The sequence below is a fragment of the Pteropus alecto genome, unplaced genomic scaffold (assembly GCF_000325575.1).
Source record: "Pteropus alecto unplaced genomic scaffold, ASM32557v1 scaffold433, whole genome shotgun sequence".
NCBI lineage: Eukaryota > Metazoa > Chordata > Mammalia > Chiroptera > Pteropodidae > Pteropus > Pteropus alecto.
The window spans coordinates 844,884-869,855 of NW_006433953.1; the positions used below are offsets into that span (position 1 = coordinate 844,884).

Here is a 24,972-nt window from a genome sequence, read left to right on the forward strand (position 1 = left end):
CTATATCTTGACTTCTAAATACCTTTCTCCACTAAAAGGAAACAGGGCTACTTGGAGAAATAGTTGATTTCAGGACAGGTGCTAGGAGTGTACAAGATGAACTTAGAACACCTTGTTGAAGCAGAAAGGAAGAAATATCTCTGGAAATTTGTTCTGAAACTGCATCTGTGCCAGAGACTTTTGGATCCTGTGGGCCAGCCCCTACTAGGCGGTTGCTTCTGGAAACCATTGCTGAGGGAAAATGTTCCTAGAAGGATAGAGGCTGGTTCATAGGAGGCCAGGTTGTAATCAGAAGGGCTGGGATGTGAAGGGCCAAAGACTTCGTGAGATCTTTGGAGCACAGAGGGAAAGCTCTGCTCATTGTCCAGTTGCTTCTGCAGCAGTGCCATTCCAAGTGTTAGGTTTCAGTTTGGGTGAGAGACCATACCTCATTCTGGTTTATTGGGAAGGACACACAATTGGCTCTATGTGGGGAGAAGAAAGAGCAGGAGTGGTAGAGAAGATTTGAGGTGGGCCTGGTGTGGACCTGAGCCAGAGTTTTAGGCTTGGTTTGGGGCAGAATTTGTGGTAAGGGCAGAGGGTGTGGCAGTTCTGGGGCTGGGGAAGCAATGAGGATTCTTTAGCCTGTACTGAATTTAGAAAGTCATGAGTGAGTCCTCTGAATAAGATAAAAGGAGACTCTTTTGGGAAACAGCTATAAGACACTGACAGTATCTACCAGGCACTAGCTGTGCAAAGACCAGAGACTCCAGAGGGGCTGGCTTCATTTCTGCTGCAAGTGTTGCTTTCCCCTCAGGGTCTTGTGACCATGGCGCTGCAGAGAGGTGCGCTGCTGTCTGGTTTGCCTTTGATCCTCCAGAAGGGATGTGATTAATTGTGATAATTATGAAAACCATAGTTAAAGATGAAGAAGGAAATAAAATCAAAAGAAATCTCACCACCTAATGATAACAAGTTAATATTTTGTTGTACTTTTTTGTTTCTCCATCCTTCTGTAAACATTTGAAAAAATAAAAATGTGATCATATTGTACATATTAATTTTATGACTATCTTTTTTCATTTAACAATCAGAATCACTTTTATGTCATTAATATTTTTCTCTTGTATTTTTGATGATGACATATTATTCCATTATATGTATAAACCACAATTTTTAACTGGATGAACAGGCAAGGTCATGCTTAAATATTTAATTAATGAGTAAAAGATACTATCACTATTGTTTGATAACAAAAATGTTTAAATATTTTTCACATTTACTTACTAATGATGTTTCTCTTTGTATGAATTGTGCTGATAGCTGGGAAAATTTCCATGAGTTATTTATTATGTACATTTTTTGTGTGTAAGGGATATTAACTCTATTATACACATTGAAATATTTTCTCCTAATTTTCTTTTTATTTTTTTAAAGTGTTTTTTGTTAATTAAGAAGATTAAACTTTTTAGTCCATCTATAGATTATTTTCTTTATTTCACGTGTGTTTTGTGTAATGCTTTAAAATGCTTTCTTTACCACAAAATAATAAAAATGTTCCTCTCGGTGTTCGCATGCGCCGCTGCCGCGGCACCGTCGCTCTAACCCCAGTGCTGTCTCTAGCTCGCCGAGCTCCAACCGAAGGCAAAGGGAGGTAAGAAAGGTCTCTATACCGTGGCTCCTACAAAGCGACTGCCTGCAAATCCACCAGTGGTAAAGCACCGAGGAAGCAACTGGCTATAAAAGCCGCTCGCAAGAGTGCGCGCGCTCCTGGGGGCGGGGCGGGCGGGGCGAAGAAGCGTCATCTTTACAAGCCTGGTACTGTGGCACTCTGTGAAATTAGACGTCATCAAAAAGTCCACTGAACTTCTGATTCGCAGACTTCCTTTCCAGCGTCTGGTGCGAGAAGTTGCTCAGGAGTTCAAAACAGATCTGCGCTTCCAGAGTGAAACTATTGGTGCTTTGCAGGAGGCAAGTGAGGCCTAGCCGGTTGGTCTTTTTGAAGACACCGACCTGTGTGCTATCCATGCCAAACGTGTTAACAATTATGCCAAAAGACATCCAGCTAGCGCGCCACATACGGGGAGAACGTGTTTAAGAATCCACTATAGTGGGAAACATTTCATTCTTAAAAAATAAAATTCTCTTCTTGTTATTGGTAGTTGCGAACGTTAGATTCCCCCCACCCCCCATGGGGTCAAAAGGAATCTAAGTATACAGTTGAAAGTGGAAAAATAGGGGACAGAAATCAGGTATTGGTAGTTTTTCCATTTCATTTGTGTGTGAATTTTTTGTATAAATTCAGGGTCATAGAATGTTAATGAAAGTCAAAAAGTTTCAGTGAACAAGTTTCGGCAGTTCAACTTTATAACAATTATAAATAAGCCTGTTAAATTTTTCTGGACAATGCCAGCGTTTTTAAAACGAGTAAATTTCTTATTGATGGCAACTAAATGGTGTTTGTAGCATTTTTATCATACAACAGATTCCATCCATTCACCATACTTTTCTGAGTTGTCTTACATGCAAGCACTTGTTTTTAATGTTGTCTGTCTGTGCTGTTCCTGTAAATTTGCTATTAAACTATATAAAAATTTCCCCTATATGAATTTTCAATTCTTTTATAAATTTAATTCAGTTATCGTTGTAATATATCTGAATGCTATGTTTGTGTCTAGTGTGAGACAGGGTTCAACCCTTTCTTCCTACTTGAATAGCTCGTCTCAACACCATTCACTGAAACTGAAATTTTTCTCACTCATTTGAAATGTTACCATTGTAATATACTGCATTTTCATTATATATGGGTTTATTTGGGGATTCTCTATTTTGTTCTCCGGAGGTATCTGTCAATTTCTGAGATAGTACCATACAATTTTAATACTTATAGTTTTATAGTTTTGATTTAATAAAGCAATTTCTTCTCCTTGTCCTTTCCCCCAAATTTGTTCTTTTAAGTAAGTGGTTCTCAAGGAGGCAGTTTTGCCCACCAGGAGACATTTGGCACTGTCATTTGACATTTGCCCTCCAGGAAGCCGTTTTGGTGGTCATAACAGGTCTTTGCTGGGTAGAGGCCAGGGATGCTGCTAAAATCCTACATGTACATGACAGTCTCCTGCAACAAAGAATTATCCAGCCCCAAATGTCAATAGTAGCAAGGCTGAGAAACCCTATTATAGATTAACTTTGTTATCAATTTGTCAAGATCCAAAATAAATATAATTTGAATTCTGATTGGAATAGCATTAACTGTGTTTGTTTAATCTGTCAAAATGATAATAGTGTTTCTTCCCACCCAGGGACATTCAGTTCTGTAATAACAATATATGCCTCCTTAAAAAACACTGTTATTATGCAAAATTGGGAAGTATGTTTAGGGGCAATGCTAAAAACCTTTTCCAAAGCACATTTCTTAAAGAGATAGGAATCTAATGAAAACTATAACACAGTTTTGCACATGTCAAATGGTTAAAAAATACATAAATACTAGGAAAAATATGGCATCTCGCTTTGAGAAAGACCTGAAGTTTGCCTGTAGAAGTGGGTCTCAGCAGGACTACAGCCTGTGAGTTATTGTAAAGTGGAAGGAGAATTTTCTGAAATGTGATGGAATGTGCTAATACCAGATATGGATGAGTGTGGCTCACTGCCCTCAGTTAGGCTCAGAAGCTAAACAACAGACTTAAGCAATCTTTCTTAGCCTTAAATCTTGAAACATGATCTTTTGACTTTGAAATGTAGGTCCCTTGAGATATGAATTTATAATAAATAGCTGTTTCATACAAATTGAACTTTTGATGCAACGTATAGGTTTGTTCTTCAATTAACTTCTGTATCATCGCTGGAAATTCTTTTGTGGCTTTCTCATGTGCACTCTTGGCTTTGCCAGACAGTTGAATGGAAGATGTAGTGATGGCCGAACCCACTAAATCAGCCACTAAAAGGAGCCCCTTTGCAGAATTTGGTGATTTCCCATTAAGTTCCTCACAGATAGTGCTTTCTCTTTGATTGTTGGAAAGGTGTTCACGGCTGCTGTGTGTGTGTGTGTGTGTGTGTGTGTGTGTTCCTACGCTGCTGGGTTCAGCTGGGTGCGGTTTTCTTTGTTCACTTAGTGTTTCTGTCTTCTGATCTCCTGTTTCAAATTCCCTCTTCTATTCTCAGTCTTCTCCAGTTTCCACTTTCCACCCCGAGGTCTTTATTATATAGATTACTTTATGCTTTCCCACTAATTTCTTCTTTTCCTCCTACTTGGCAGGTCTATATCCTTCTCTGCCCACTTTGCAGGTATATTTATACATTGTTGTGGTAATAAATTGACTTAATGATTCTATAAAACAATTTCGCAATAAATAACAAGGCTAAAGCATGGCCCCTTGGTCACTCCTTTGTCAGATAAACACCATTACTGGTTTGATGTGCATCCATCCAAATCTTTGCTTTTAATTTACACACTCACAAACACACATATACTCAGAATATGTACAGTTGATTTTTTCTACTTAAAAAGTATCTTATTGTTCACATTCTGCAGCATGCTTTTATTCAAAAATACAGTTTAACAATCTACCCATATTAACATATGTAGCTCTACTTTGTCCTTTTAACTTCTGCACAGTATTCTATTAAGTTGACATGCCATTTTTTAGGTCAATGGACCTTTGTTTTCTATTTTCCATCATTATAAAGAATTCTACAGTGAATGTCCTTCTATATGTCTCATTATTGATATGTGCAAATGATTCTCTAGTACATACCCTAGAAATGGAATTTCTGGTCACATTTTTGCCACATATTTATTATTTATTTATTTAAAAATTTTAACTTAAAAAATTAATAGAAAGTACATGCATATGGTAAAAAAAAAAAAGAATTCAACAAAAGAGGTATGCAATGAAAAGTCTTTCCCTCAGAATGTCTCTTAGTTCTCCAGTTCTCTTCCCTAGAAGTGATCACTACTGCTAGCTTCTTGGGAAACATAAATAGTATTTTGTGGTGCATTCTGTTATGTACCTTGTTGTTTTTATGTTGAGATGATTTCAAACATACAGAAAAGCTGCATATATAGTACAAAAAATTATTTTTTTCTGGAATTATTTGAGAGCAAGTTACTAACATGATGCCACATCACCCTTGAATACATTAGCTGTACTTCCCACCAACGAGATCATTCTGCATAACCACAATACAGCCATCAATATCAAGAAATTAACATTGTTATATTACTACTATTAAGTCTTAGACCCTATTTAAGTTTTGCCAATTGTTTTAATATTGCTTTTTGTAGGCAAAGATCCAGTTCAGAATCACATGTTGTATTTAGTTGTCATATCTCTTAATCTCTTTCAGTCTGGAACAGTTCCTCAGTCTTTCCTTGATTTTCATGACCTAAATACTTTTGAAGATTACAGACTAGTAATGTTGTAGAATGTTCCTCAAATTGGGTGTATCTGCTATTTTCCGATGGTTGGATTCAAGCTATCTATGCTGGGAATATCACACTGTTCTTCTCATTTAATCCTCTCAGGTGGTGCATGATTTCAATGTGTACCATTACTGACAAGGTTCACTTTCATCACTTAAATTAGGTGGTATCTGCCAAGTTTCTCCATTGTAAAGTTACTTTATTTCCTTTGGTAATTAGTTAGTAATCTGTGGGGAGGTAACTGTGAATCTGTATAAATAGTCTATTACTCATTAACTAATTAATTAATATCATTATGAACTCATGGCTTCCTATTTTATTCAATTGGTTATTTTATATTAACTTTAATATTTATTTTGCTGTTCAAAAATTTGGAACCTATTTAACCAGTGAGATCCCATTCAAATCAGCTTTTGTGTCCAATTGTCATGTCCTCATCATTCTTAGAGCATTTCTGTACTTTCTGGCACACACACACACAAAAATGTGTTCCAAGCTTGTCTTGTGCTTTCCATGAATCAGAACTGAAATCAGTTATCTTGTTTCTTTTTTGCAGAGAATGGTATTTAGAAGCCAAGATCAGGGTGCTATGTGTTCTCATTGTTACTGGGGTATTGCTGCTCCCAGGCCACTCTCAGCGAGAGAGTTAGGGAACATATGCCTATGTTCACACTAATATATTTACTTTTAAATATTTATCTATCTATCTATCTATCTATCTATCTATCTATCTATCTATCTATCTATCATCTATCTATCATCTATCCATCATCTATCTATCTACCATCTATCATCTATTATCTATTTGTTGAAAACTTTGACTTCACACAGATATCTTTAATTTCAATCCAACAGCTCCGGGTTCATTCTAGTTTTCTTTTCCATATTTTTTACTTCTTTCTCAGTGAAAACTCTGGTTTCCATTCCTTAGTAGATTTACTTATTTGAGCAAAACCCTTGTATATAACAAATTTCCCATTGCCTTCTCTTGTGTGCATATCTCCTTTATAACTCGCTTGGGCTCTGACACCCCATACCAGGCAGCTTTCCTTCATGGACTCCTTCTTCAACCTGCTTAGGTTCTGACATTTCTTTCTGGCCATCGTGCCTCCTGTCACACACCACCAGTTCCACCCAGCATGCATGCTTACCTTGCTTTAGGACTGAATTATTCAGGAATGAGCTGGTAGAGAAGAGGAAAAATAAACCTTGCTTTTAAAAATAGTTATTTGGTTACTAATTTTAATATCACAATTATCTATGCATTCTTATTTTTTAAAGTAGAACATAAAAAATAAAATTAAAGGCTGTTTTAATTGTTATCCCCAATTCTACTCTGTTTACAGTCTCTTCAAAAGTAACCAATTGTTACTAGTCTGGGTGTGTATCCTTCTGAACTTAAAATAATTTTTCATTCATACATATCTTCCTTCCTCCAAAATATATACATTAATCTTTTAAGTTTGACTCTCTATTTTAAGAAAAGACACCGAGACTACACTTATCCTCTTCCTTGAACGAGACTTACTGGGAGCATTAGTCAGGACTCGTTTGCCAGTGACAGAAATCCAACTCAAAGTGGTTTAAGCAAAAGGAAAACATTTTGACTCATATAATTGGGAAATTCAATGTGAAGAGACATTAGGCAAACAGCAACAACAGAACACAAAATCATGTGCATCTAGGCCAGCAGTTAGTGCACCTCCACCCAGAGCAGTGGAAGTAAAAACAGCAGGAGTAGCAAGATATCCACATACTGTCAATATACAATCACATGGAAGAAGGATGTAATAAACATCTACCGAGAGGAGACTTTGCAAATTCTAGCTAGTATCCCACAGAGCAAGTTTTTGGTTTGCTGGTTTGCTGAGTGAGGCTACCACGTTGAGCAATTCTTGGCAAATTGAAGGGTTCTCAGCTTTGTTGAGGAGCTTTTCTTTGCAAATAGAATGGAGAAACCATTGATGAAACTCTAACATTAACATTTTGGCACATAGTATTCTGTTCAAAGAGAAAACATTTAAGGAAGAAAATGCCCAGATAAATTTCAGGACCTTAACCTGTGTCATTAGGACACTGTCTCTTTCCATTTCTTGGTTCCACTCTCTCTGTGTTGTCATTCTCAGCCAAGCTCTCCCCTTGTGATGGTCAGGATGGTTAATAATTAGGCCCACATTCTACCAGCATTGCAAGTTTCCTAATACTCCCAACATAAGTCCCAGAATTGACTCTCATTGGCTTGTCTTAGATCATAAGCCCATCCCTGAAGCAATCATTGTGAACAAGAGGTTTAAATTAATGTCCATTTTCTCCCTTTTTTCATAATAAAAAGATTTTTCAGCATTAGGCAAATCATTGCTCAGCTAAAGAAATCATTTTCCAGCCTCCCTTTAATCTATATGCTGCCTTACTATTAAATTCTGGGTAATGGTCTGTTAGCAGAAATTAATTGTGCAACTTACAATTTACAACCCTGAAGGAAAGGAGTATGTCCTCTTTTTCCCTATTTTCCCTTTTCTGTTGGTTGGAACTAAGACTGATGATGAGTCATATAGGACCGTGTGAACAAGGACAACACTTAGAAATTAGCAACAAGATCTAAGGAGCCAGGATTCCTGACATCTCGGAGCTGCCATACCATCCTGGACTGTTCATGCTCTGAAGAGAGAGAAATAACTATCTTAATTAAGCTACAAACTAATAGTTTAGATATCTGTTTTATAACCCAATTTATTCTGGAACTATGCAACTGCTAAGTACTGGTTAGGACAGGTAATTGACCTTTTTTTATCTGATCGCCTAATTTATTCATACAGTTGAAAAGGCTTCCACCTGCCACTTCTACTTGCAGTTTTGGATTCTCTCTTATATTATAGGCATAGATTTTCAATTCTTTATTCATTATTTTTCTATTTTTATTTCTAAAGTAGCTATTTTATGAAACTTTATGATTAAACTTTTTATTGAGATTTAGTTCACATACCATAAAATTTGCCCTTTTAAAGTGTACATTTCAGTGGTTTTTAGGTTATGCAACCATTACCACCAACTACAGAATATTTCATCACCCCTAGAAGAAACCTTATACCCATCAGCAGTCACTTGCCTCATTCTCTCCTTCCATAGTCCCTGGCAATCATTAATCTACTTTTTATCACTATAGATTTGCCTATTGTGAACATTTCATATAAATGGGATCATACAATGTGTGACATTTTGTGTCTGGTTTCTTTCACTTAGCACCCATGTTGTAGCATATATCAGTAGTTCATTCCTTTTATAGCTGAATAATATTTCATTGTATGGATATACCACATTTTAAAAATCATTCATCAATTGATAGACATTTGGGTTGTTTCTACTTTTTTAGCTATTATGAAAAATGCTTACAAGAACATTTATGTGCAAGTGTTGTGTGAACATGTTTTCAGTTCTCTTGGATATATACCTAGGAGTGCAATTGCTGGGTCGTATGGTAACCTTATGTAAAACTTTTGGGGAAACTGTCCAATTGGTTTCCAAAGAAGTTGCACCATTTGGTGTAATCAACTTTATGTTCTGTTTGGGCCAAATTTCCTAAAAGTGCATATGTTTGAGGTATTTAATATTCTTGGAAGCTAAATCATTATTTGGCTTTGGATTTCATCCCTGACTTAGATAATATTTAATATATATTCTGTGGTTTGGCATTTTTCTATTCTGCTCTCATAACCACAGAGCCAGCTCAAACTGGTCCTATCCTGTTTCCAACAAAACCCAGAACCAAAATTTATGCCACTCAGGCGTAACACTTGTGAACCCTTAACTGCTCCCCTCCAACGGAACCAAAGGATTGGGACATGACCTAAACATAAGCCCCGGAACCCTTTCAGAAGCTAAGGGTCCATTGTACAAGATCTGGTGCTGAATCTCGTTAAAGTCCCACCCTGAGTTGGGAATCAGAGAGACGGATTTGATCCTGCCTCCTGTCTCCTTGCCAGTCAACCCACAATTAAAGCATTTTTTTTTTCTCAAAAGCCTATGTCATAGTGTTGGCTTCTATGCACATTAGGCAGTGAGCCTTTGCACAGTAACACTTTGCCGTTCATTTTAACATATTGTACAAATAAAACACCCTGCCTTTAAGTTTTTTGGAGTGCATCTTCGTGTCCCAGTATATGATCAAATTTGTGACATTCATATCTTCTTGAAAAGAAATGGCATTTCTTTATCCTATTTGTCAGTTATTTATTGTAATATATAACTTGTGGTCATAAAACAAGAACCCTATAGTTCATACTAGATTTTTCGTTAAAATTTCTTCTTATTAAATATCATGTTTTGATAGATAAACGTTGAAATCTTTAATTATAATTCTACCTGCTTTCTGTTTGTTCCTCTCCTCTTTATAAACTGTATTTTGTATCTAGTTGTTTAGAATTATTAACTTTTTGTTGTTATTTTTATCATTATTGAGTGATCCTGTTTTTCACCTTAATGATTTTGCTCTGAAATTTAATATTATGGTGATAACACTTGACTTTCCTAAATTATATTCATGATAGATCTTAGATCTCCTAATTCTTGTTAATATCTTTTTAAATGTATCGCATTTCTGGCTAATGATTGGATATCTTAAAAATATCCCTGACAACTCTTCTTTTTATATGAGAGTTAATTCATTTACATTTAACGCTCTACTTGAGAGACATTTTACTGCCTTCCATTTTATAGTTGTTTACTCTCTCCATTCAGTTATGCAGTTTCTATAGTGGACTTTAAATTCACTTTTCTTTTAACATATTTATAAAATAGTATGTCTAAACTACGTATTTTTCCATGTCAACATGAAACACTTAAAAATAATCATTATAATATTTTTTCTGTAACTGATTATTACCTAAGCAACTTTTGGACTTTTTTCTGAAGGTGATAAAGAGCAGAGATATCTTTTCAAGCTAGTCTCCTAGCCAACCTGGAGCCTCGACTATCAATTACAGCCTGGTAGGCAGCCTGCTCAGGCAGGTTTACCTCTGATTTCAACCTTTCTGCCAGGGGTTTTGGCAGTGAATATTCATCCTTCTTCCACAGGTATTTTAGTATCTTTGAGGTGTAGGCATTGTGAGCTGCCCTTAAAGGCAAGGGGAATGGTCAAGATTTCTTTACTTAGCTCCAACTAAGGAAACTGACTTTCCCAGAAACCCTGCTTACCCTGAAACGAGATGTTAACTTAAAGCACATAACTTTCTATCTCTTTTAATTTGGTGAAATTTTATATTTTATATTTCTTAGACTCGAAAATTGTTCATCTGTTTTCTGCATTATTCAAACCTATTTTGTCTTTTTGTCTAAATTTTACCTTTTTTATTTATTGTATATTTTATGTCTAATCAGCTGGAATTTCCTTCTTATTATAAATCATTTCTCTTGTTTTAACTTTTATTCCACTATTTAAAAATTTTTTTCTGAATTTAATCATCTTGTTTATCTTTTAATTTTATTTTTATAACTGTATCAGCATGCTAAACTTTGACTTTTATATCATCTTTTATGTTTTATTTTCCCTCTAACTTAAAAAGTAATTCCATCATTTAATTATCTTTTAATTTTCTTTTCTTTTATCTTTATTGTTTAGGACATTGCTTTACTTTATAAATTTTATAATTTCTTAATCTTTTAGCTGTTTTTGTTGAGAAATCTTTTATTTTTAATTAACCATATTATTTATTGTTAAGCAGTAGTTCTGTTTTTTATTTTGTCCCCAGCTTTTATTGAGATATAATTGACATATAACATTATGCAGGTTTAAGGAGTACATGTGATGATTTGATATTTGTATACAGTGCGAAATGATTACAATAATGTTAATTTGTACCCTTTGACCGATATATCCCCATTTTCCCCATCCCCTGACAACCACATTCTACTCTCTGTTTATGTGAATTTTCCCCTTTTAGATTCCACATGTAAGTGAGATCATACTGTATTTGTCTCTGTCGGGTTTATTTCACTTAGCATAATACCCTCAAGGTCCATCTATCTTATAAATGGTAGGATTTCCTTCTTTTTTATAGCTAAACAATATTCCAGAGTGTGTGTGTGTGTGTGTGTGTGTGTGTGTGTGTGCGCGCGGGCGTGTGTGTAAAACATTTCATTTGTCCATTCATCCATTGATAGACAATTTGTTTCCATCTCTTGGCTACTGTGAATATAGGGGTGCAGATGTCTTTACAAGATAGCGATTTAATTTCCTTTAGATATATTCCCAGAAGTGGCATTGCTGGATCATATGATAGTTTTATTTTTAATTTCTGAGGAAATTTCATACTGTTTTCCAAAGTGGCTGCACCAATTTACATTCTCACCAATAATACAACAAGAGTTCCCTTTTCTCTACATCTTTACTAACACTTGTTATCTCTTGTCTTTTTGATAATAGCCATTCTAACGGGTATGAGGTAATATCGCATTGTGGTTTTTATTTGACTCTCCCTGATAATTAGTGATATTAACTGTCTTTTCATGTCAATGGGCCATCTGTATGTCCTCTTTGGAAAAATGTTTGTTTAGATCTTCTGTCCATTTTTAAATCGGATTGTTTGTTTGTTTTCCTATTGAGTTGTATGAGTTCCTTATATTTTGGATATTAATCCCTTACAGAAATATGGTTTGCAAATATTCTCTCCAATTTTGTAGATTGCCTTTTCATTTCGTTCTTTTTTTTTTTTTTTGCTGTATAGAAAATTTTTAGTTGATGTTTTAGTTTGTTTATTTTTGCTTTTTTTGCTTTTGCTTTTGTTTCTTTTGGTGTCATATCCAAAAAAATCATTGCCAAGACCAATGTCAAAAAGCTTTTTCCCTGTTTTTAAAAATATTTTATTTAAATATTTAAATATTTTTCAGTTACATACAATATGGTATTAGTTTCAGGTATACAACATAGTTATTAGACATTTATATAACTTATGACGTGGTCACTCCCAAAAATCTAGTACCTATCTGACACCGTACATAGTCATTAAAATATTACTGACTATATTCCCTGTGCAATACTTTACATCTTCATGACTATTTTGAAACTACCAATTTATGTCTCTTAATTCCTTCCCCTGCTTCCCCATATCCCCAAACCTGCTACGATCTGGCAACCATGAAAAATTTCTCTGTATGTATGAGTTTGTTTCTGTTTTATTTGTTCACTTATTTTTTTTTTTTAAGATTCCACATATCAATGAAATCATAAGATGTTTATCTTTCTGTGTCTGACTTATCTCACTTAGCATAATACCCTCTAGGTCCATCTATGTTTCTCAAATGGCAAGATTTCTTTTTTTATGGCTGAGTAATGTTCTATTGTATATATGTACCACCTTTCCCTTATCTATTCATCTATCAATGAACATAGATTGCTTCTATATCATAGCTACTGTAAATAATGCACTGAACATACGGTTGCATATGTCTTTTCGAATTAGTGTTTTGAGTATCTTCAGGTAAATACCCAGAAATGGAATTATTGGGTTCTTCTTTGTTTCTTGTTATAGCCTTTGTTTTAAAGTCTAGATTATCTGGTGTAAGTATTGCTACCCCAGCTTTCTTTATTGTTTCCATTTTCATAAAATATTTTTCCATTCCTTTACTTTCAGTCTCTGCGTGTTTTTCGATCTGAAGTGAGTCTCTCGTAGGCAGCATACATAAGGTTCTTGTATTCTTATCCATTCAGCTATTCTGTCTTTTGATTGGAGCATTTAATCCATTTACATTGAAAGTAATTGTTGATCGTATGTAGTTATTGCCTTTTTATTATTTATATTTTTTATTTTTTATCTTCTTTTTCTTAAAGATGTCTCTCTAACATTTCTTGTAATACTGGTGTGGTGTTGATGCATTTCTTTAGCTTTTTCTTGTCTAGGAAACGCTTTATCTGCCCTTTGATTCTAAATGGTAGCTTTGCTGGGTAGAGTAATCTTGGTTGTAGGTTTTCATCACTTTGGATATTTTGTGCAATTTCTTGTGCCCTGCAAAGTTTCTCTTGATAAATCAGCTGACAGTCTTATGGGTAGCTAGACTGTCAGCTACCTTTGTAGGTAGCTAGATGATTTTCCTTTTTTATCTTTGTAGGTAGCTAGATGGTTTTCTCTTGCTGCTTTTAAGAATCTCTCTGTCTTTAACCTCTGGCATTTTAATTATGATGTGTCTTGGTGTGGGCCTGTTTGGGTTCATCTTGTTTGATACTCTGTGCTTCTGGGCTTATATGTTTATTTTCTTTGAGAAGTTTTCCATCATTCTTTCTTCATATAGGGTTTCAATTCCTTGCTTTCTTTTCTTCTCTTTCTGATTCTCCTATGATGCAAATGTTGGTATGCTTGATGTTATCCCAGAAGTCTCTTAAACTATCCTATGTCTCATTTGAGTGAGAACTGAACTCATTTTTTTTTTTCATTTTCCAAGAGAGAAAAAGATTCTATTTTGAACAAGTTGCTAACTCTGAAAAATATCTTTATTGAACTTCAGGTGCTAGTTCAGAGCTGTGTTTACCAAACTTCTGTCTATTCTAATTACACACCCTGTCTAAGAAAGCACTCCTTCTTTCTCTGGAGCTTGTCTGGTTGAAATCCCCACCAGCTAACTATCTGACCCTGTGCAACTCTTTGAAGCAGCTAATAAAGGATATACAAGAGAAATCATTCCTGGTCTTTGTTCTGTACATCTCTTCTTTCTGCTTCTGAAACCTGACCCAACACTCCTCTGACATTCCTTGAACACTGACTTTTAATGCTTATCTTTGCCTTATCTACTCAGTTGCACCCAGGTATTACTTTTTTGACTTAACACTTGATGTTAGCACCGGCCTTAGCACTCTCCTACAAATGACATGGTTCTTTTTCTGTTCGTGCAAACTCTGACATCTCAAACCAAAGCTCCTTTTGCCAAGGTCACCTCAGGACTCATCCAGCTGATCTGGCAGAATTGGACATTGACGATGTCCCTATGTAGTTATATGATGACACTCCTGCTCACACATTCTCCCTGCTTGTATTTTCCAGGCTGACTCTACATGAATGCTTAACTCTGCTCTCTACTGCAGCCCTGATTTACAGTAATTCACCTGAGCTAGTTGACTCTCTTATGAATTCTGCCCCTGTGGCATTAACTTGTTCTGCAAACCTGACAAACTCCCTTTTCCCAGACAATTGGCTTATCTTATTTAGCCTTTGGCCCACAGGTGCCAGGCTTGCTCATTTAAAGTCAATTCACTCAATTGGTAGCCATAATCCCTTAATCCTAAATGGCATAAAGCCAATAGCTGTGTCCTTCCAGTCCCAGGAAATTCCCAGAGCATACTCCCTGCTACTCCTTGCACCGAATGATCAAATTGTAATCTGTGAGCATTTCTTCTGAAGTTTAATATCTTAGATTTGGAATGGACCTAGATTTGAGAAAATAGATGACCTTATTTTCAAGGTAGCAGGTGCTTCTTTCTAGTTCTTTGAAGTCGAAGTGCTGACAAAGGCAAGGGCGAATTGACTGTTCCAATCTTTGTCAATATCAGTCATTTCCTAGGCTCTTATACAAGAATCAATTCTTGCTTTTAAAAATATGGTTACCAATAAGATGAGTAAGACATACATCACTCTTGCCACTAAAATAAACTGTGTCTGTATTTGGCATTCTTTTGAGTTATTTAGACAGTCTTTACACTGATAATTGGCATAATTATTCACAGAACTTGAAGTCTCAGGACCTGTTCTTGATCATCACTCAACTTGTGTGACTAACCATTATTTCCCTTAGGTCACATCCCTAAGGATAGTTGTGTGGATTTAAGATCAAAGATCCTGGCCAATTGATTTCCAAACATAATTTAATACTGTTGAATGGAACGTTAGGGCTATTGTTATGAACCAATGCGTCTCAACTTTTCATTTGGCTATGAATTAGCTGAGATGTTGTTAAAATGTTGATTCTGATTCAGTAAGTCTGGCACAGGCCCTGAGATTCTGCATTTTAAAATAGATTCCCAGGTAATACCTGTGATAATAGTCTACAGAACATATTTTGAACAGCAAGGTACTAGAGTCTATAAGCAGCACCTCCCTGCTTTTTCGCATGCTCAGGGCAGATGTCATGAACACTTTCAAAGGCAGATTTCCAGAACCTTTTGTGCATGCGTTGTGATTTTTGAGATTGTCTAGTAAGAAAAGCAACAAATAATTGCAGCTTTAGCACATAATTTGTGTCTACTCTCTACTTAAAATCTACTAAAATGATAGTAAATACCTTTTAAAATAAGACAATAAACCCAGAAGGAAAAAGAGAAACTTACAGCAAAGAAATTTTAAGAGATAGAAAGCAAATAGACAAGTGGTAAATGATTTAACAGAACTGGAAATATTGAATAACAAGCCAACAGTAAGGAACCTGCGAAGCAACTCAATTTAATTGAAAAGCTTAGGAATTAGGGCACTAGATATCTTTAGAAAGGGAGTATCTGAGAAAAGGAGAATTGTTTGAAAGCCTCCTTAAGAAATAGACCATCAGACCCCCTCCCAAATATGTACAGCAACTGTCCCTCTTACACCTGGGAAGAGGGCATAAAACAATGAGTATCTACATGGGGCGGGGGGTGAGGGGAGGCATTTGGCAGAATTGACGGCATGTATGTTGTACTGAAAATGGGATGGAGTGAAAATGTACATAACGAAGGCTGAAACCCTGGGCTCAGCCTTCTTCCTGTATTTGGCAATCAGAACGATGGCCACCAGACATTCTCCAGGTGAGAGACTGGAAAAGCTTCTCTGGGGAATTTGACAAATCCAAGAAATAAAAAGGTCTAAGCACTGATACCAAAGATCTATTGAAAGAGTCCAGTCAGAGCAAAACAGTGAAGATCATAATTGACAAGTGCCAGCAATTTGCGGTTCGTTAGTTATTCACTCTTAAATTTGGGCAAATAGTTAAGGATCAGCAGAGAATACCTTACATATGAAATTTAGAGACCAAAATCAGCTGATAGAACAAAGGAAGCAGAAAATGCAAGGGGGAAACAGACACAAAGCAATCTCAATATCTTCAGAGAGATAAGAGAAAATATTGTATACGTGAAACAAGAAGAGGTTGTTATTTACAAAGGAACACTCAGAGAACAAAAAAGAGCTTTGGAAATTTGAATAGCACAAATGAAAACTCAATGGAAGGGCTAGAATATTAAGTGACAAGAAATCTTCCTTAAAACAAAAAGGCAAAGAAACGGAATGCAGATGTGAAAAATATAAGAAGCTCAATCTCCAAATAATAATTCTAGAAATAGGGCACAAAAATACTTGAGGGGGTAAAATTATCAAAGAAAAACTCAGTAAAATTTTCTAGAAATGAAAGACATGAATTTTCAGATTGATAGGGCTCAAGGGGTACCTGCTATGATGGGTGAAAGCAGGCCCCTCACTGTGGCACATATTAGAGTGGAAGTAAAGAGCAGTGGGGACAAAAAGAAGCCTACAGACTTCCAGAGAGAAAAGCATGATGCTTGCAAATGATCAGAATGGCAACGGAGTCCTCAAAAGCAATGATGGAAGCTAGAATTGCAGACAGCTATGCCTCACAATTTCAGAACGTAAGGACTTTCCATCTTGGGGTTCTACACCCAGCCAGTATCAACTAAACATAAACATAAAATAATTAAAGACATTTTTAGGCATAGCAATTCTCGAAAATATCTCCCGTCCAACCATTGTTAAGAAGCTACTCCAAAATGAGGGATAAACCAAAAAAGAGGAAGACACAAGGATCCAGGCAATAGTGGATTAAACATAGGAAAAAGGAAAAAGGAATCTCACAGTCAAAGGAAATCCCAAACTGACGGCTGTGCAGCATGCCTAGAGGAATCGGTCCAGATTGGAGGAGGCTTCTAGAGGTCCAAGAAATCATTTCAGAAGATGAAATTATAGAATACCTAAGGTATTTGAACATACTGAGAAGTGATTTATAAAATTGGGGGTAAGAAGGGGAAAGGTCAATTTAGCGATAAGGACATAAAAAACGGAGTTAACTTGAAAAAGAGTAATTCGCTCTAGAGAAAATAACATGTTCTGCAGAAAATCAAAAGTAATTATTTGCATAGTCAGCATAATGTAAGCACTGAGTATCAATCCGGCTTACTTACCACACAACTAAGTTGAAAGGGTGGGGGGCAATTAGGATGTACTTGGTAGGTGGGGTGGGAGTAGTGGCAAAACAGGTTAAAGTCTCATCCCCCACAGTAAGAATGAATAGAAAATACCCAAATCAAAATCAAGCAACATAAGCATATTGTTTGCATTCGTAGAAGTAAAGACCAAAATAATCGACTCAAAGAATCCAAAGTGGTATCCTCAGTGGACTGGGAAATGGAAGGAGAGAAGATAAAGGGGATCCTGTTGGCTTTCGTGGCAACTGTGAACTTACTGTCCGTGTACACATATAATTTTTGTAAAAATGACAATTTTATAAAAATAAAAACCCACAATTTAAAAAGGAATGAGAAAAAGAGAAGGATTCTCTTATTTCTATAAGCAATCATCTGTTGCAAAGACTAAAGCTGTGGTTTGGGGGAAATATGAAAAGTATAAAGAAGAAAATAAAAGGTACAAGAATTTCACCACCCAAAGATAATTGCTGTTAAGATATCAGCTGTTAAGATTCAGTGTATTTTCTCCCAGCCAAGCATTTAACCTAAAACATTGTTGCATCCCAAGATTCAATCGAATGGAACAAGCATGAGCTGAGAACCTGCTATGTGCCAGGTATTATGCTAAGATGCTAAGAACATAGAGGCAAAGATACAGTCCCTGCCCTTTAATTCTATTACAGGTTAGACTTACTCTAGTAGAAATTGTGGGTCCCAGGCCTGGCAGGTCCCAGATCTGGCTGTGTTCCAGGCTCTTGGCTTGGAATGGGACCTTGGATTTAGAATGTTACATTAGTGTAGTAGGGCACCTGCGCCTAAAATATGTAAACATAATTCAGCTTATTGTATCATGCCTGTTGTACTCTGATATGTGTGGAGCCCATGTGGTCCCCTGATGAGCAGAAGGGGAGCACAAGAAGGGGAGAAGAAGAGCAGAAGCACACTCCCTGAAATAGAACTGCACTCCTGGCAATAGAAACGCGCTCCCCACAATAAAGTCAGTGTCTGCCTTTTCATTCTCATGTCAGCCCCTTGTGCATTCTTCCAACTGGGTGTCTCACAACCAAAACCTTCCCTTCTCAATCGACTTGGCGCTGACAGAGGTTAAAGCAACATGGAGTTTTAATTGCCTAGAGAAGTCTCCCTCCTTCATTTCTTATTAACAAACTAACACTGCAGTTATGAAACAATCTTTGTAGCTCCAGAAGTTCTAGAAAGAGAAGAAACTTTGCCAAGGACAGTAATACACATTTAAAATGAAACACATTACAGGCAAATCAGGAAATGACCAAATTTAATTCTTACCGTATACTTGCTACCAGCAAAAAAAAAAAAAAAAAAGTGAAGTATAATAAATGCTTCCAGACCTTACTTTGGCTAATATAACAAAGAGTGACCTAGTCATCCCTGGTGTGACTTCAGTATAAAGCTGGGGAAACTCAGTGACTTGGTGACCTCAGATGGTTTATTTCTTCCAATTTTATAATCCTAATAAGAAAATTAAATTCTGCACACTTTAAAGCAATTTGAGTAAAAAAAAAAAGCCATAATTTCTTCTTTTATACCAATTTGATGAAGGAAAAAAATTAAACAAAACAAACAGGTGAGAAATGTTTTGCACCTTTGAGAGATGTTTGTTAGTGTTGCACTCCCATCTCTTCAGTTTACTTATGCTGCAGTTGCAATCCTGTCTCAAGCCAGGAGATGGGCAGCTTTCCACAGTGGTTCAGGACACGTCTCTGGTGTTCCAACCTCAGCTTGCCTCTCACTCAGTTCCTTATTTGTAGAATGGGAATATTAATAACAGCAAAGTGTTGTTAAGGAAGATTAAATAAATGAGTTAGTATTTGTAATGTACATAGACCAGTATGTCCAGCACCTAATAAGTGCTATGTAAGCATTTCCTGATTAATATGAATAAATTCTGTCTGAATGGGCTTAAATAAATGTCTGTGCCTTTACCACTCACAAAAGATTATAGACTTAAGAGTTAGCTAAGCATTTCTTCCATTCTTCATGTAATCTTCTTAACAAGCTACTGGTTGGTTTTCTTTCCTACCTAATTCTTGAGAAGCTACTCCACAATTATTATCTTCCTATATTTCAGACACAGTTTTAATCATTTTGTGAATCATCTCATTTAATCATCACAACAACCCATTTTACAGTTAAGGAAACCAAGGCACTGAGAAATTAAGTTACTTGCCCAAGGTTACATAGTTGGTAAGTGGTAGAGCCTGGGTTCAGTCCTAGACAAGCTGGTTCCAGGCTACCTCTTCTTTGGCTACCTTCTCCTAGGCGCCATGTAATTCACCACCCCTCTGTCAGAACCCTGTCATACTCATGTTTGTTGCAGTGTGTCAAGTGCATGCAAAAATTGTACACACATCGCATTTCAGGACTGCTTTCTTGCCCTGAAGAAACTCAGGATTTTCTCAAAACACGTCAGCATGACACTAGTAAACCATCTCTTGGGTAGGGTTACTTCTAAGATGACTTACCTCACATTCAGACAGTAATACGACTTCTAATATTATTCCCAGATTCTGAGATCATCTTCCCACTTAGAGCCAATAGGCTGCCTTATGCACCAACTGGAGATTTCAACATTTATGAATGAAGTGATAATATATGATTGTGGTGATTTGCCAAAGAAGAAAGAAAAGAAGGAAGGGAGGTCTCTATGGTTGAATTAAATCTGGCTAATTGCCACTGATTATTTATTCAAGCAACTTTAAAACTTTGTACTTATCTTGTTTTATTTGCTTTGACAAAGGAAAAAAAGTATAATCTGTTGTCACAAGAATGACCTTAGAATTGTGACCCTTGAATCAGACAGACATAGATTTGACAGAACCTAAACAGATGTCATTTAAATATCTGTAAGACTTAAAAGGAAGAATATGAAAACAATTCAGCTTTGACTATAACTGGAAATGATTTCTTGGATTCAATCAGTTGATGAAGCCGTGTGGATGAGGGTTGCATGTCGGAAGCCAGCCGACCAAGTCAAACCGGGTACCTGAATGGGGGAGCGGGGACTGAGAAAAAAGAGAAGACAGACAGGGTGCAGGAGGGAGAGCAGATCTCACACTGCCTCTCCGAGTTTATTTCTTATCCTTCTTTTAAACACAATCTGTTCCTTTGTGTATCCCCAAATAACATAATAAAAGTAACATCCTGAAGATCCAGGTACAATTGACACTTCCTTTGACACTCCCTTTGACACTCCCTTAGGCTATACTTAATCTTCTTCTTCCTGGAATTCCACAGAACCAGCCTTTTCTTTTCTATGCAAGCAGGCCTCCCGAGATAAACCATGCACTCTTTTGAATTTGGGGAGCTCTAGCTCCCTACAGTTGCAGGCTTCAATCAGACATGAAAATTAGAGGTCACACACTCAAATAAATTCAGGGTCAAAGGGATTGTGTAAGATAGGGATAGGGACATTGAAAGAGTCTTTTAGTAATATTTGTCCTCCATCTTTGTGAGAAAACTCATCCTAGATGTTGTTGAAATAAACTTCTAGGCTAGAAAGTTTAAGGTAACTTGATTTTGGCATCTTTATAGGCTTATTATGTCAGCAAACCGAACTTTTGAATTCCTATAAATGTTCTGCTTAACTAGAAACCCAGTGTATCCAGCCAGCCAATCCCCAAACATCATGCCAACTCTGGACTTTACATTTATTTCCTTGTTCCTCAGTCTTTCCAAGTAAGATTAGATATGCAACCCCAGTCAACTATACCTTGTTTTGGCTTTGGAACTCCTAACATTCTACAAAACTCACCTTTCCCCTAAATCCCTCAGCAGTGTGCTCCACTGCTTGTGAGACACCGTATTCTCCCAATCTATGGATTGTTTTCTCTGAATAAATAACATCAAACTCATTACTAAATTTTTTTAGTTTTGTCATTTGACAAGATCTACAGCTATAAATATTCTTATCTCAACCAAATTCTCAGGTCTATGTACAACCTCACTTACCCTAAAGGGTGATGACAAATTATTTGGGAGAAAATAATTTCCTCCTGTGTGGGTAAATGTCTGGGGAGATTTATAATTAAGTATAGAGATGGCCAAGTAAACTAAACCCTGAATTAATGTTATTTTGAATTAAATTTGGAAATCCTCTATAGCTAAATAGTATTTTAAATACTTAAAATATGTAAGAAAATTTGGCATATTAAAGAACAATTTAGCGTAATAGACTAACGAATCTACCTTATAGTTCCAGTTTTAAAATGTTTAATGAGTATTTGTTAGATATGTGATTTTAAGATAAAAGAAAAAGAAAAATGTGCTAAATTCAAAAATTGTGCTAAATTCAAAACTTGTACTAGAAAGTTTAAGGTAACTTGATTTTGGCATCTTTATAGGCTTATTTAAGCCTATAAGGTTTAAGATTTGTTTATCAGTCACGATTAATGTACTTTTAAAAAGTTAAAAGTTAAATATGTTAAATTTCTAATGCAGTTTAAATTTTTCAAGGAAGTTTAATTAGTTGAAGCAATTATTAATCAAACTTCCCCTTAAAAACTGATAAACTTGGGTAACTTTTATGGATAAAATAAGGTCTATAAAATGAAAAAATTATTAAAGAAAATATGTTTTAATTGCAACCTTAGTAAATCAAACATTAATTTTAATAATCAAAGTAGACTGAGAAATCTTTTCTACTCATAAATGCCTTGCTCAGGAACACACACATACTTACATACACACATGCAAACCTCCTTTAACATCTATCTTATGAAACGGGCCTTGAGTTCCAAGCGATTCTGGATACTGATCTAACTCTCACGTGAAACGTAACTCAACAGAAAATTAAGCAAACGGTGAGAATACTCACTTTACAAAAGAGAAAAGCATCAATAAACATATGAAAGGAAATACAGCCTTCTCAGTGTGGTTAAAGAAATGCCAAGTAGAAGAAGAATGACTCTGCAATGACCAAGTGTATTGTTTGCTTGGTTTTGTTTTAATGCAAGTGTCCAAGGGTTAGCAAGAACTCAGGGACCTGGGCACTCATACACTGACAGTGGTGGCTAAGGGCAATTTGGTAGCTCATAAAAAATATTAAGCCCACATAAATTATTCATACCCATTGGACCAGCATTTTTAGTCTCAAAATTTTATCCTAAGGTAATAATGAAATAACAACATAAGCATTTAACCACCTTGCAGTAATGTGGATAAAAATTGCTAAAAATTGGAAAGAAAGAAGCCAGCCAAGAATAAATAAAATGTGGCATATTGATACAATAAACTATTTAATCTAAATATGACATAAAATATATTTAGTAATTAAATTGTATAAAGAGAAAGAATATCATATGAACACTGTGACCCAAGACCTGCATATTTGGCCAAGTCTTCTGAATCATATTCGTTGTGAGATTTATCAGGCATTACTGTGGTACCAGTGTGTTTGGTTTAAACTTCCAAAGCATCTGGACCCCTGTGTTGGCCTGAGAGTGGGTCTCCCTCATTTACTACAGATTTTTACTTAGTACCAGTTAAAAGCAGAAATTATTCCAAGAAAGTTAGTAAGAGAGAGGAATATAATGTGACTTGTCAGAGGATTAAGTGCGGGCATATGAAACAGTCACTGTGTGCCTCTTGCTGTCTGTACCTAGAGACAGATCGACTTGCTTCAATCCATAACATTTATAAATAGGCACAATCTATAGGGACACAATGGAAGCCTTCTTCAGCCTCATGTAGAGAGAGAGATCTATGAGAGAAGTGCAGGGTAAGCCTGAGAAAGCTGCTGGGGTAGATTGCAAGCCCTCTAATTCTAGTCCTAAATTCTACCCTGGCACTGTAGGTAAAATCTTTCTCATTTTAGCAGGGCACTCAGCTTGCTTTCTATGACACCACTCATCTTAGATCATTTCTGTTTAGCTTTGCTAAATAACTTGATTCATTTCATAATAGAGGTGGAAGGCAACCTGGGACTGTCTGACCCCTCTCTTTTTACTAATAAAAAACCAAGGGAGCTTAGAGATAGTAAGAAACTTGCCCAATATCACCCAGAAACTCAATAGTAAACCAGGAGTAGAATTTCAAGTTTATCTAGTCTAATCCCCATCGGGGCCATGAATCTCTTCTAGAGATGCCCTGTCAACTGGTTTTATACATCATGCTCAGACCCTACCAGAAAATTTAGGATTTTGTTTCTCAATCTTCAGGTCAAGGATTGTTTTTATTGCTGCATACTTCCCTTGCTAAATCTATCTGGTTTAAATAAATATTAAAATAAGCTGCCACTCCTGGAAGATCACAAGCCAAATTACATAAGTAAGATGAGGCAAAGAGGTAAAGTAGAGGATGATCAAGAAGTATGGTAAGAGCGTGAGAGGCTGAGCTAAACTTGCCTTGGTTTGAACATTTGTGAATAATACACAACGTAAAATAGTTTCCTGCCTAACTTTGACTCATTCTTCAGTCTTAGTTCAGACATTACATCTTCCAAGAAGCCTTCTTTGATCCCCCAAGTCTAGACTAAGTGCTCCTGTGTTATGAGTTCCTATTAACAGCCTGTACCTCTCCTGCTATTATGCTCACCACACTTTATTATAAATGCTTATTTATTTGTGTCTGTTCCTTGGTACTGAAAGTTCCCCTAGGGCAGGAACTGCAGCATGTTCACCATCACATTCCCAGCCCCTAGCACAGTGCTGAGCTCCACAGTAGGTGCTTACACAAATCAATTGAATGAATAAATAAGGTATTACCTCAGCCCCATCCAGCGCCTACATTGAGGCACCTCAGATATAGCTCACTGGTCTCACTGAAGCCAGAGTTGAATTGTTCTAGAAAGCAAATTGCCAGTATATCTATGTATACATGAGTGTGTGTGTATGCGCTTGTGCATGCATGCATGTGCACACATGTGTAGTGGGGAAGATGGGAGAATGAAGAGGGCTAACATGCTAGGGAATGCAAATACCACAGTGTAAGCCCTTAGGAAGCTAATTCTCTTGGAGTCAAACTGGCCAGCTTTGAGGGACTTGTCCGCCATGGATCAGAGTCCTGTTTGGGGCTCAGAACCAGTTGTTCTGAATTAAAAGTCAAAAATACTTGCATGACTGCTGGCCGACAGTTTTCAGAGAATCTTTACCTTTACTTTTCTTTGCTTAACAGAGAAATGTGGACGCGTATTTTCTCAAGGATACTGTTTACCCTTTCAGGGGTGAAAATGGCTATCCTAAAGTTGCCAGGTTTTATGATGCAAACTTTAACTCCAAAGTAAGGGAGAGACTTCCAACTCTGAAGTGAAGAGGTCAGCAAATCCTCTCCTCCAAAAACAAGTGTAAAATTGGAAAAAAACCTGTCAAAAACAATAGTTTACAGTCTCTGGAAATCAAGCAAAGGTAGACAACAAATTGAGAATCATTATTTATGAAAAACTGCTATCTCT

At 36.3% G+C, this 24,972-nt stretch overlaps 1 pseudogene; it reads left to right on the top strand.

Annotated features, from left to right (window-relative positions):
• Positions 1-808: 808 nt before the first annotated feature.
• On the top strand, positions 809-2,092 carry LOC102878727 (annotated as a pseudogene).
• Positions 2,093-24,972: the final 22,880 nt, after the last annotated feature.